The sequence below is a fragment of the Poecile atricapillus genome, chromosome 7 (assembly GCF_030490865.1).
Source record: "Poecile atricapillus isolate bPoeAtr1 chromosome 7, bPoeAtr1.hap1, whole genome shotgun sequence".
NCBI classification, from domain to species: Eukaryota; Metazoa; Chordata; class Aves; order Passeriformes; family Paridae; genus Poecile; species Poecile atricapillus.
In genome coordinates this window covers 27,562,148-27,576,728 of record NC_081255.1, presented here as the reverse complement: position 1 = coordinate 27,576,728, position 14,581 = coordinate 27,562,148, and the positions used below count along the sequence as shown (strand labels likewise).

Here is a 14,581-nt window from a genome sequence, read left to right as displayed (position 1 = left end):
AGCTGCCCACCTGTTCAGAACTGGAAGTCTTTTAAATTCTAATTACAATTCCCAAAGTATAAACTATTTCCCTCTTTAGAGGGGACAGTGGGACTGCCATGTTTCTTGTGAGTCTGAGATGTTCTAAAGCCAAAGGTCCTTCTGCTGCTGACTGCCTTTCACATCAGCAGTGTGACAGAAAGTCATCTTTCAGTCACAGAGATAATGTTTTCCTGTCATTGTGGTAAGAAGATGAAAATGAATAGACAGACTTTATAAAAGTTCCTGGATTTGAAGACTTGCCTTTGAAAAAGCAAGTCTATTTGGGTAAAGCTAGTGACATTTGTTAACTTCTTTATTTGAAAGTTTTTCACTGTGGATAGTAACATGTAAACATTTTTTTACACATTAAATATCTGATTTTTTACTTCCAAGTAAATAAGCTAAAGAAATACAGATTATTGAGGTTACAGTACTAGAATATTATTAAAATTAGGAACCACAAATAATTACTTGCTTCTTAAGGTGATAATTGTTTTGTTATGTAAGTCCTTGTTCAGTGTTTCATAATGTATTAAAACTTCCCAATGCATTTAATAAGAAAAATATTTTTGTATGTCATAATGAATGAATGCATTGTAAAGCACATACATATAGATTCAAACTGAAAATTGGAATTAACCATGGATATATTTAAAGTAGTAATTTTAATTAACCTGTTTATCTCAATGTGCATTGTGTTCCAAAGAGCTCATAGCAGCAGCTTCTTATATTGTCAGGGTATACTATTAGAAGTAAAACATAATATGTAACAAAAGTAGCATGATTTGTTGTTATTTTTAACTGAAAAGTTTTGATCTTTCTTTAAATTCTTATGTAGAGGTAAATTGGCATCACTCTTTAGAAATTCAGCCTAATTTTGAATGGAAATAGTATTGCAAAGTGTGTGTATGTCCCTGCCTTTGAAGAGTCAAAAGCAACATTGGATCTGTATAATTGATCAAGGTCACTTCATGCCCATGAGACACAATAACACAGCTCAACAATCACTGTAAGGTTATTTGAGTACTAATTGCTTTAGAAATACTGATTTGTTTTCTGGGTTCATAAAATAATTTATGAGAAAATTTTGTCTATTTTGAAAATCTTCATCTTTCCTTTTTTTAAGATTTTTTTTCCTTCCTTTTTGGAAAAATATGTTCCTACCAAATACAAATTCAGTGAGAAAGAATTTTAGATACAGTCAAATAAAAGAAAATTTAATTTTAATCCACTTAATTGGAATCCTAAATCAAGCTTAAGTGGGCCTCTTGGTGGGCTAGAAACTTCTGGATATCAAAGAATTATTAGAAGAGCAGAGAAAGTGAGTATATGATGTGATTGGCTTTAAAATCATTGTTTCCTCCACATTTTGTGAGATTCAGATAAAGGTGAAAAGTAATGTCGGGAGCACAATGGGCAAGGGAGTTCTATTTTGATTTTTTTCCTTCATACTTTTTAAATTTGAGTTCTCTCTATTTAAAAGCCAATTAATCTAGTTTATTATATAGGAAAAAACCCTGCTTTTTGTTTAAAAGCTTTATTGGCTTTTTGTAATACTCACCTATAAGAAAAAGATCTAGGCAGTTCAATTTCAATAATATGTCTGACTCAGATTCTCATCCCATCCATCTGAAATCCATTTTCTTTCTCTAATCACCTGCACGCCCTTGTCACAGTTCCCAGGCTTGCTTTGCTTGTATGGGAGTTTGCAAATTGCACTTTTTAGATACCTGTATGTCTGAGAGACAAGGGAAATTACATTTCTTTTGTGCCTCAGGTGTGGGGGGCTGTGTTCAGGAGGAAACTTGAGTACTCACTACCTGAACCAACGTGAGTAGCTCAATGGTAGCGAACTAAAGTGATAATAAAGTGAAATAAAGTGGTAACTAAAGTGAGATTGTAGGAGGATGGAGAAAGGCAGTGCTCTCCTTTTGTCACACTGATGCTCTTCAGTCTGTTGCTTAGCAGACCAGTTCCACGTGTCTCCAAATGTGTGGAACTGAATTACTTGTGATCATTATATAATTATTGTAACGTGAAATTTTGGGAACATGTGACAGATGTACAAGCAACCACCCCCTCCAAACAAGCCACTCCTTTGAAAGTAGTTTGGTGTTTGCATGGTTAGAGACAGGACATTAATAGCTTGGTTCTGCAAAGAAAATATTGTTAAAACCCAAAATCTCATAAAGGAAAGTTGCACAATTTTAATGGACAAAGCAGTGTATTTGAAGGTAGAGATACACAGATGCAAATGTCTACACATATATGTGTGCTTTATAGATGTGAATGTGAATTTTCAAGTTCCTGCTTGTATGGATGTAGCTACTTTAAAAGTACTCCCATCTGATTAAAATTTAAGATTAGCGTTTAATGTTAACATAATACATGGAATTGTAAAAGGTGTATGCATTGTAGAATACAAATTTTCATTGCTGGCTGCCACTTTATAGCAGTCTTCCCTTCAACTTCCTAACTTGCCCTCTCCTTGCCCTTCTCTCTCCCCATGTTTTAGGCATCATTTTCTGATGAAATCCTCATTTTGTGTCAACATGGGGAGTAAAATAATATGTTGATGGCTTGGATATCTGTTGGTGTTCTGATGATCCCTGAGTAGAGAGTGATGTGCTGTCAGTCTCTCCATAACTGTCCAAGGTTGAGAATTCTATTACATGTTTCAAAATGTCTTTTTACTTTCATCTGAAAATGAAAATAAGTTGAATAAAATCCATTTTACATTTGAGCTGGGCTGCATACTCACTTCTGTGTATAAAATAAAACTTGATTTCCTAAGTTGTTATACAACTTTCTTCATGCTTTATGACAATTATCATATATGTTTTTGGTGGGTTTTTTTGTTTGTTTTATTTTGTTTTACTGCCACAGTTTGAAGTCAGAGCATTAAGTTAAATTAATTTGACTTTGCTTGGCAAACGGTGATAGTAGCACTTTAACAGCTGTTTGCTTTCCTGGATTGTCCTTGGTGCTGAAATTGCTTTTGTATCTAAACAGCAAAATGTGTTTATAGGGCTACAGAATATGGAGATAAATTTAGCCTGTCAAAGAGATATTATTGGGGCTTTTTTTGTGCTGTGTTTCTGGGAGTGGATCCTGACTACAGTGCTTTAATTCCAAGCTGTGTGTGCCTTTGGACATCTTACAGGACTGTTGTGGAGCTTTTCTCTTTGATTTATGACCTTGCCTGTATGGACTTCTGATCAGATTTTATTCTCATTTAGTGCAAGAGGGGCTAATTATGAAAGTGACAAAGATTCTTTCGTTGTGCTAAAGCTTTTTGAATGACAAAAGGGGGCTTTAAATTAAAATGAACTTTAACAAGGCATTTTCACATTGAAATGATACACACTCTACCACTGATAGAGTAATTCATTTTCAACCCTTTCTGATTCTATAAACACATTGTCTCACAAGATCAGTAATTTTTTACCTCTCAGGCTAATGAAGAGTGGATGGTAAACCAATGAATTCTCTTTTTGCAGAACTGTTTTGACATTCTTAATTTTTTCTTAAATATCAAAGAAAGGACAAAGAGCTGTGATTTTATTGCATTAATATTAATAATCATTTATCTGCCAGAAAAACATTTAAATATCACTTGACATTTGCAGAGAAAGATTAATGTTTAATTTACTACAAACATAGAAATACTTTGAAATGAAAGGAAATGCTTCTGGATCCAGCAAAATAAAAAAAAAAAACCAAACAAAAACCCCCACCAAAACCCCAACAAAATTAAGACAGACATTCAGATATAAAAAAAGCATAGTAACCATAGCAGAAATCAAAAACATGTTGGTGCCATCTAAAATGTCAATATTTAAATTATCACTTCTGACTGAAAAAATAACATCAACTAGGTAGTTTTTTTAAGGTCTAATTTCAGCTATAACTAAACAAAGATAAATGAGAGTAAGCAGTTTTCTGTTACATCCATGTGGGTACAGCTACAAAGGCCTGGATAAATTCTAGCAGCATTACAAAAACAAACCAATATAATGTAGTTATGATATGAACAGTATTGGCATTTCATAAATATTGGTAAATTTGAAAGTCAAGGGGGCTTCCAGAACAGGCTGGTACCTGGAGGAAAAGAAAATAACAAGACACAGTAGTCAGAAAATTATATAAGTGGAAATACAGGAGCAAGTTCCATTACCTACAGAAGGATCAAAATGCTGTATAATAAAGAGAAAAGCAGAGAAATCACCTTGTTCTATGAAAGAATGTCAGAGTGGGAGCTACAGAGGAGGAGGAAGAGATGAGCAGAAAAGTTGTGTATCAGTCTAATCTGATGGAATGGCTAAAAATGTACCCAGACTGCAGGAAACTCTATCTGTAAATTTTATCATGGAGATTGTATGGTAAGATACCACTTTTAGGCAATGAAATGATGGGATTAATGTATTGAATGAGAATAACATTTCTAGCCCCCAAACTGTTTTTGTGACTAGATTGATAATGGCATGAAGAATCAAATTCAGTTTTATAATAAATTAAAATTAGTGTTCCTTCTGCAAAAGCTGTATGGAGGACAGATGTTATTCACATTTAGTATTTGTATGGAAAGTCTAGCCTTGCAGTACCTTTTCCCAAGGATTTTTTTTATAAGATAAAGAACATTTCAGCTATAAACCCAGTAATTTATTAGTTAAAGAAGGTTCTTACCCGGGATCCATCTCAAAAAAGCAAGATTCTTTTATAAGGCAATATCTGGAACCTTTCCAGTAATACCCTTTAATAAAAAACTTCCTATTTTATTTACAGCTCTGGTGACTTTTGAGAGGTCCTTGAGAATATAATATAACTATAGGTCTCTGATTAAGGTTTCCATCTATTAATTTTTATTCAAGTGTCAGTGTGTAGTTATACCTTGGAAGGATTCCCCTGGAAAAATGGTGATTCTATGTATAAGGCACCAAACTAGGCCAAATGCAGAATTACAGCATTACTGTGCTGTAATAAATCAACAGGAATATCCTCTCTTGTAGGATGAAAGAACTTCCTTGTCTTTTGCATTACCAGAATTCTCAGGGTCTTTGCCAAATAATGAATATATTGAGTAGGAAGCATTACATAAGCAGGACTGCTGTGATGTACTAAAGAATAAAGAATATGCAGCTTTTAACTTTTTTTAACCATTTTTAATACTTTATTTTTTTTGCACACCTGTGCTGTTAGGCAGCAGGCATATATGAGAATGTTTTACATCAGAGGCTGGAGAGAGCAACAGATTTCAGTGGTGTGCACTGAGCATCAGGCCCTAACCAAGCCAGTATTTGGAACGTGTTTCTGTCTGTGACACAGCAGTGATGGTACATCCCACTGTGGTACTGCAGCTCCTGTTCCCTCATCTGCCTTGGCTGGTGGTTGCTTCTGTGGTTAAGGCTGCAGACATTGTCGTAATTTATTTATTAACTCATTAATTATTTATTTAGGATAGCACCCATTATATGCTAAGTGACTTCCAAACAGAAATTTCCCCAAATGCTTTTCCTTTAAGCGCTCTGCTCTGAAGGATGTGGTACAAGTGCAGCCGTGAGAGACCATTTTGGGAGCACATGCTTTGTTAAAGAAAGCTGAGTTTCGTGACACTAATACAAAACCTCTTTGTATTCTGATTTTCCTTTAACAAAGGTTCACTGCCGTGGATAAATAACTGCCCATCTGTCATTGGAGGCCTTTGGGGAATTGATAAAGAGGGAGCAGAGAAATCTGTTTTTCTGGGGATTTGGTGGATTTGGTGTAGTGGGTTTGTGATGGCCATCTTAGGGCACAGGCCTCTGATTTTTAAGCACTCATGACACTCCCTACTAAGTTGCTGCTTTACCACTGCCAGTTTGTGTATTTACATAATTTTTTGACTTTTTGGAGCATTTGGCCTGCAGTCTTGGGCTCTGCTGATATTTCTGTAATTTATAAGACTCTCACAGATGTAGGAGAAGGAGTCAAGAGACTGACTCCATTTTATTCATCCTTTACAATTTCCCCACACGGTGAACATTGACATTTTATTCTTTGCAGCACCAGGTTTTTTAGGTCCTTTAACTGAAAGCATTAGTTTTCATTGAAAAGGACAATTTTGAAATAAGGCTCTTTGGCTGCAAGTGATTAAGTATCAATCTCATTTGATCAAAACTATTGAATTCTTTCAGCAAGACTGTATTGTATAATTTCTTCATACACGTGTGAGCCTGCTGTTTACACAATGGTTTCTGTAGTACTTTGGGATATCTGTTACTTTTATATTGTAGTGTTTTGCTCATAGTGGTTGTTGAGCAATCATGATCACTAAATATTCAGGAATACTTGCTGTTTGTCACTATGCTCTAAAAAGGCATCACCATTAAGACTGCTCTACTTAATGAACATAAAAAGACAGAAAAGATTCCAGTTCTAGCTGCTTCTTTTGTCTTTCTAAATTGCATTGTTTACTCTCCTGGACTATAAAAGATAGTGGCAAGTGATGTCAGTAGGTGGCCTTTGGGATTAATACAAGCTAGAAGTTTACAGTTAGTTATAATGTGAAATCTCTGTAACTGTATCCTCATTGCAGGAGGAACCTCAAGCCTATTTAATAAACTTTAATCCCTATATTTCCCCATACCCTTTGCCCAGACATCATTCAAACACCTGTGACCAAGAAAAGTACTTTTTTTCTGAAAGGAAGAACTCATCTTAAAGCTATCTATTGGGAGCACTGTCTGGACTCCTAGAATATGATAATATTTTTGTTTTTACATTGACATTGTCCACCTCACCCCTCCTTCTTTTATATTCAACAAATAGATTTAAGATCGATTATGATTCTCTCCTTTTTCAACCAGTCATTCTTTCTTAAAGGTTTTCAGTTCCCTTAATTTTCTGTGTGGAAGACAATTCTGCCTCCTACTCTAATTCAGATAAAAGTTTTAATTTATAAAACTCCTGTGGGTGTTTTAGTCTAGGCCACACATCATTAATATTTTTGCAACTTAACTCAATACAAAGGAATTAAAGATTTGTTCATTACACTTATTTGGTACCACTGAGAAGCAGTGACTGAGTTCCCAGGGCCTATGGGCAGAATGCCCCCAGGAAATGGATCCAGTGCACCTTGCTTATGTCACTTGAAAGGAAAAGTATTGGAGAGAGTGGAACTCTGACTGTGATCCTGAAAATAAGATCAGGCTCTCAATGTTGTGAATTAAGATCAACAGCAAAAGAAACAAATAAACCAATAGAAATCCATAACTTATATACCCCCCCTAAAACCTAACCAAACCAATTTATTTTAATGCTGTTTACATAGATAAGGAAAGTGCAAAGCTAGAATCTTCATGTGCCCTCAGTCACAATTAGATTTTATCACGTTGTCTGTTTACAATAACAGCTCAATCAGAATTTCTCGGCCTCTGTGAGCGCTACATCCTGATCTACCCTTTGCAGAGATGGAACCTGGCCTTTTACCAGCTGCTGCTAAGACCTAAGTCATTGTTCCCATACAATCTTTTTCACAAAAATAAGTGATTTACTGTTATTTGGATGCCACTATTGATAGAAAACTCAAAACATTATGGTAAAAACAATTTCAACTTAATTGAGGAGGGAAGATAGAAAAGAGACTGCAAATCAAATTGGAAGCATCCAGCTTTTTGAGCCATGTACTTTTGAAATGCTTTGCCTATTTGATATTCTTGACCATTTTTCAAAAGAAATCTGGATTTTGACCAAAAGTGGAGTTAAGAGCATTGCTATGATTTTAAGTGAAACATAAGTTTTTTAAAAGAATGTTACATTGCGGAAGAGCACCGAGAGATTTTCTGCAGAACATTGATTTAACTGTGGTACTGAAGATATTACTTTGTGTTGCAGAGCTTGATATGTGTAATTTTAATAATTTAAACTAAAATTTGCAGGTGTTGTATATGTGGTTTTTATGGAGTTGTCTTATTTTTTCAAATCGTGCTTTGTGGTTTCAGGTATCTTGAGCTGACATATGCTCTGGGCACAAATCTAGGAGATGATGCAAAAGCTGTCATGGGGTTCCAAAGATCATCCCTATTTCATTAGATTTTTTTCCCCCCCTATTTAGAAATCAAATATTGTTTAGAAGTTCTTTAGGACTTACTGCCAAACTATTTTTATGAATTCTTTTCACAGGAAAAGACCATAAAGCAAGTGGGTATTTACATCTGATATTCCTAGATGCACTCCTTTGAGGAGATACCTAATCTTTCACTCGAGAGGAGTTTTTACAGATCTCAGTCCCTGTAGTTTCTGTTCCATTTAGAACATATCGATAAAATTTCTTCACATTATCATCTCAATGTGTTTTATGATCTATAAGGATGAATTCCATCGAGGTTATTCCATATTCAACATTTTACCTTGTTTTTGGAAATACAGAGTTGCATGAAATATAGATTAATACCGTTTGGCTATCTTGGACTTAATCCCAGGTTCTACTGGTGAAAATGATGTATATTCCAATCTGTTCCTTGGTTGTTTTTGTTTAAAGAATTTGTATAGATTGAAATGCAGCTGAAAGTGTATTAGTGATTTTCTATTGCTTACTTGTCAAGATTTTTATTGTGTGGATGAAAAATAGCATTTCAAAACCTGGCAGCATATTGACAAAAACAGAAGAGCACTTTGTGTAATTCTCTTTTGAAAAACTACCTCTTTTAGAAACAGAGATTGCCTCAGCTACTTCCATTCATATGTATCTTGATCAATAGATTTATTGATAGCTTTTAGCCAAGATTTAATTCTTTTTTTCTCCTCAGTTCACCATGGTGCTCACTTTTTTGAATTAAGAAACTAGAATTAGGCTCCTGTAAGCAAGGCATACAATATGCAAGTGCTCTAGGTGTAAAAGGAGGCATTTGACCTTTTGTTGCTAATCTGTGACAGGTGCAGGCTATTTTCTTCCAAATGGTGTTAATTTTCATGTGCAAATCCACCCCCTGAAACCTGCATTCTATATATCCACCACAGGGGAATTGGTGGTCATCATGAGTACTGTAATGGACAGCTGAGAGGGATAATCACTGATATTTCAGCGCATTTATGCTCGCGACTCAGTTGGGCTTAGCGCACTTCTGTTTTCACTGCTTATTAGGAAGGCTGAAGTTAGTTATTCATGGCCGGACAAAAAAAAAAAAAAAAAAAAAAAGTGTCTGAGAAAGTTCATGTGCCAGGAACAGCACATTGTTACAAATTAGTTTCCTTTACCATTTCTGGCAAACTCATTACAAAGTAATCGCGCCCTGCGCTGAAGTGCACTTCCTCTGGGACCAATAACTGTAAATAAGCAGGGCTGCAAGCTGGCTGATAAGTTGTTGTTCTGAAGATAACGGTCCTTTTTAGCAGAGTGTTTGACCTTTTTCTTTATATTGCCTCAGGCTTGTCTAAGACCCTCAAGGTCTATTTTTCATCTTAAAAATTCTCTGTAGGCAAGCACAATGTGTGGTTTAAGAAGATTTTAGGATTGCTTAACATTTCTATATTTTCTTTTCTAGCATTTTTATGATAATTGTTAGAATGTTTAGTAACTTTAGCTAGCATTTTCTTAAGCAGGTTTCCTTTCTTTGTGTAAAGTACACTTTTTATTGATGTAGGAAGCAATATACATTAATATTTGATGAGGACTAAGTGTATGTTGCATGATTAATAAAATGCTATCATTGGGCTTTTTTCTGACTTTTAAAGAAACTTGAAACATGCTATTGACCCCTTTCACTATTCACATTTTGAGAGCATTGCACTAAACATTACTCTGTAAAGCAATTTAAGCAAATATAATTAAAAATTTCGGCTTGAACGATTAAAGGAAAGTATGTCTCCTTTTTTCTCAGTATGCTAAGAGTATTGAACAGAACTGTGACTGAAAATTGAGCGTGTCTTAAAAACAAACCCCAAGGCTAAGTGAAAGTCAGTTTATAGACATTTGGGAATTTCATTTATTCTCATCTTCCTATCAGTGTAAAAAGATCTGTGCTAATATTTCTGTAAAGTAAAATAATAATAGAAAAAAACCCCCACAACTAATTTCAGAGTGCATAGGAAAGAAAATCAAAAATGTTCTGTAAAATGCTGGCTACCCTAATAAATTACTTGTTTTACTTTTAAGATATAGTCAGAAAGTCATTTGACATCCAGATATGAACCCAAATTATTAAAAAAAAATTAAACAAGAATTGTCTTAGAATGCCAACCAGTTCAGATTTTTTTGCTCATAATATTGTTGGGTTTTTCCCCTTGCAGTCACATTATTCAATCAGTTCTTTAATCATACATGTACCTTAAATATCATTAATATCTTGTGTTTTGTAATGTTAACCAGAAAATATAGTGCTAATCACAAGATATGGAGTGATGAGGCTTTGGAGAATGCTGTATAATCTCATATATGCAACTTCTGTATTTATGGAATGGAGTGGGGATCAGTTCATGTGGGCATGAACTCAAAGTGAAGTAAAGCAAAGCTGAAGTTTTAGTAGTGGGAGACTTTTTTCTCTGATTTTATAAGAATATACTTAACCAATGAGGTTGTGAACAGACTCTTACTGATACCACAAGTGACCAGACTAGCAAGGTACACAGAATAAGACCTGTGCACATGAAGTGTCATACAGTAGTTGTATCATGACTGAAAACTGTTGATAGGTACATTAAACAAAATTGGTGTTATCTGGCTTTCTCTTACATTTCTCACAATTTCAGTGCAGAAACTGTTGGCTGCAGGTAATGCAAAGTACAGTGTAGGCATTGTGGAATTGCACAGAAATTCCTGGCACACAGGAGGAACTTGCTGTCTACCCACATTAAATAGTTTTCTCTCTTGCTATATATTTAGCAAAAAGGCAAGAAAAAAAAATTATGGAACCTTTTACAGATATGAAAAAAAATCAGTTTAGAGGTGGTTTGCACTTAAGAAAAAAATTGTTTATTTTCAGTGTTAAAATGGCTTAATATCTAAATGGAATGCTGTAATCAATGTTTTAATTCCTGTTCCATAGTTTCTAATGTGGTACCTGTGGTTTTGGAATATAATTCTCATCCATTAGAGTAAATGTATTTCCCGTGATTACAGCACTGCGAAGGCAGGACAAAAACCTGCTCAGTTTGTTTATGAGATTAACATTGGGAAGTTTATATCCTTTCTTGGACACCAAGAAATGTTTTTCAGTGGCATTATCAGTTTTCTACAAAGCATCTCTTAAAGCGAGGAGGTGTTTTGTTCCTACAGTTCTTGGCTTCTTTGTACCAAAACTGCTGTCTTGTTTAATGACATTGCTATGTGGGCTGAAATTAGGCTGACAGATTGTGAGCAAAGGCTGTGATATTACAAACAATAGTCTATTGAGCATGAGGAACTTGTTGAATTAGTTACCGAAGGCATTAGTGCTCAGTCCAGCCTCTTAAGCATCTGGAAGCCAGAGAAGAAAGAGTGGGCTAATGAAATGTCCAAATGACATCAAACTGCAAAGGGCTGCAGGTGACAATGGCAGCTGATGTGTGCCTGGTAGAGGTAAAAAATAATAATAAACTAATAAACTCACAAAAGGAAAAAAATAGTGCATTAAGAGGGAAGGAAGTATTCAAATCAAGAGAGAAAACCATGCTGGGGTTCGTGAGGAATCAAGCACACAAATGATTAAATTTTAAGGGCTCTGCTGGATTTGGGATGGGTTTTCCAAAGCAGACTGGATGGCAGTGGCTCCAGCACACCAGCTCTTCACCATCTGTGACTCCCCTGACATCACTACAATTCTCCAGTGCTAGTTTAGGGATCCTGAGGACTCTGTAAAGCAGATTTGAGAGGGTCATTTGTTCCCCATCAACATCAGGTTAACTTGATGTTGAAAAAGAAACTGAAATGTGCAAAAGGTCAAAATCAAAGTCTCATTTTGCTCTGTTTTAATTATTCACTTAATAATCTTTTAGTTTCTTATGCCTTGCAGTACAAGTTTTTAATGGTCTTTGAACTTTAAATATGAATTTAATTGCTTCTGTGTCCTTCTTTGGGAATAATTCCATGAAGATCTGCACCTCCGCTCTGTGCTGCAGATAACTTAATCCAAATCTGGAATTGCTGGGATTGCTGGGAGGCATGTATATTAGTTTATGAGTTTACAGGATGGACCTAGCCCACCATCTGTGTTCATCCAGCCTGCTGCCTTAACCTGAGACAATCTGCCAGGATCACATGCACAGCTCAGGCTGAGGTGAATCCACGCACCAAACTTTGTCCAGAGAGATGTAAATCTCTGACCTGTGATGCAGTTGGAATCTCAACTTTCAGGATGAATACTTCAGACTACCTAAATCCTGAAATATCCAAGGAATATTATTATCCCAGCTATGTCATTTACTCATGACATTTAATGAAAAATACAGCAAAACGAAGTCACTTAATTAAAGGTATTACAATGCAATAGCTTGGTTTTACCATTCTTATTTACTTTGGATAATAATATGTAGGAAATCGTAGTTTACATTAAGATTTGAGTTCAGTTGTCAATAAGGGATGGGTCTTACCCCTGTGGCAGAATATGCACTCAGGTGTGTCAAGGGCTTTAGCTAAAGTCAGGAGCCGTGGTGGGCTGGCTTTGCTCACCCAGTGCTCTCTCACCCACACTCCTCACCTGGACAGAGGTGGAAATAAGGTGAAAAAGCTCTTGGGTCGAGGTGCAGACAGGGCTCAGCAATGGCCTGCACAGGCAAAACACTCTGCTGTGTTAATGGAGATTAATTTATGGCCAGTTAAAATAGGTTTGCATAGTAAAAATCAAAGAGAAATGAAAACAGTGCCTTCTCCCTGCCCTTCCCTGTTTCTCAGGAGCAACTTCCCCACACAAGGAGTGGTGCAAGGGGCTGAGGACTGATCCTTCCTCGCTTCCCTGCTCCAGCCTGGGCAATCCATGGGTCACTGCTCCTCCAGGAGACACCAACCTATTTCATCCTGGGCCCTCCATGTGTCACTGCTCCTCCAGGAGACAACCTGTGGGCATTCCATGTGTCACTGCTCTTCAGGAGACACCAACCTGCTCCATCCTGGGCCCTCCATGTGTCACTGCTCCTCAGGAGACACCAACCTGCTCCATCCTGGGCCCTCCATGTGTCACTGCTCCTCCAGGAGACATCAACCTATTCCATCCTGGGCCCTCCATGTGTCACTGCTCCTCCAGGAGACAACCTGTGGGCATTCCATGTGTCACTGCTCCCCAGGAGACACCAACCTGTGAGCATTCCATGGGTCACTGCACCAACCTGCTCCAGCCTCTCCCCACAGGACACAGGGAATCTCTGTCCTGGCTCCCAGAGCATCTCCTTCCTTCCTCCTCCTCGCTCCCCTGTTGTCCTCAGGCTCCCTTGCCCCTCTGCCTGTGTAGGATTTTGCCCTTCACTGGACACATTTTTACCCCTGGGCTGAGGGGCTGGGCTGTGCCGTGGGTGAGGCCATTCTGTAGCCATCTGGGAGTGTCAGGAGCCAGCTGGAATGGGCAGGGCCAGCACAGCCGCTCCATGAGCCGGGCCTGCGGCCCCACTGCCGGCACCTGGGCACCGACACCCACCACGGCAGGTGTCATTATTTCTGTTTGGCAGAGGCATTCTGGCTTTGCAATAGAGCTGTTTTTTCAAATATTTCCAATGCCAAGTGTCTCCTTGAGGCGAGCCCTCAGGAACAGATTGAGAGCGTGGAGCAGGTCTGCAGAGGAAAGCAGTGGAGAGAATTTTCTTATGAAAAGAAGGATGTGGGTAGGAAAGTAGAGGATAACATTAAAAATAGAGAAGATTAAACATGTTCCATTAGAAAAGCCAGAAACAATTTAGGATAAGGTAGAAATCCTGGAACTGTATTGATAAACAGAATTAAAAATGTCTTTTTCCTGCTTCTTTTCCAGCCCAGAGCAGCGGATCAGCTGAATTTTGCTGCTTGTGCTGGTATTGAGCAATGTATTCCTAGAGAACAGTCCTATTGACTGCAGTGGGGCTTGCTGAGGAGGGAATTGTTTAGCTCAAATAACCTTATAAATGCACATTAGAGCCCAACAGTATATTTCCAACACAAAAATATATATCTAACCTCAAATTATATTTGAAACTGTAAACCCAGATTTTCAGTGCTACTTTTTAGAAGGTGTAATTTAGCATGTGAGCTAAAATGTGGCCCTGTCTTACAAGACCAGATGAGATGGGTTTTGGATTGGATCAGGAAAATGTAAAGTCTTATTTTTGTAGTATATAAGTGCAATGGACAGTCTAAATCCTGTCTCTAAAAATCCTGGCGTACTTCAAAGGAAAAATGCCATTTTAGCAACTTAAAAGCACTTAGTGGGTTTTCCATAGCCAGTGTGGTTGCCTGCTGAATAATGCCATAGGGGACGATGTAACTCTGACTGTATTTAAAAATACTATTCCATGAAATTCACTAGGAACAAGCTGAAGCAAAATCTCATTTGTGTCTTTGGAAGGAGGTGATAGTGGCTGTAAATGGTGAAGAGAAAGGGTTGAGGTGGTTTTTGAATCGCAGAGAAGATGAAGGCTGGACCAT

The 14,581-nt window shown here is 37.1% G+C and overlaps 1 protein-coding gene across 1 annotated transcript in view; it reads left to right on the top strand.

The window, feature by feature from the left end:
• Window positions 1-14,581, top strand: part of LOC131580845 (BEN domain-containing protein 5) — an 880,930-nt gene that overhangs the window by 31,788 nt on the left and 834,561 nt on the right. The window lies entirely within an intron of this gene.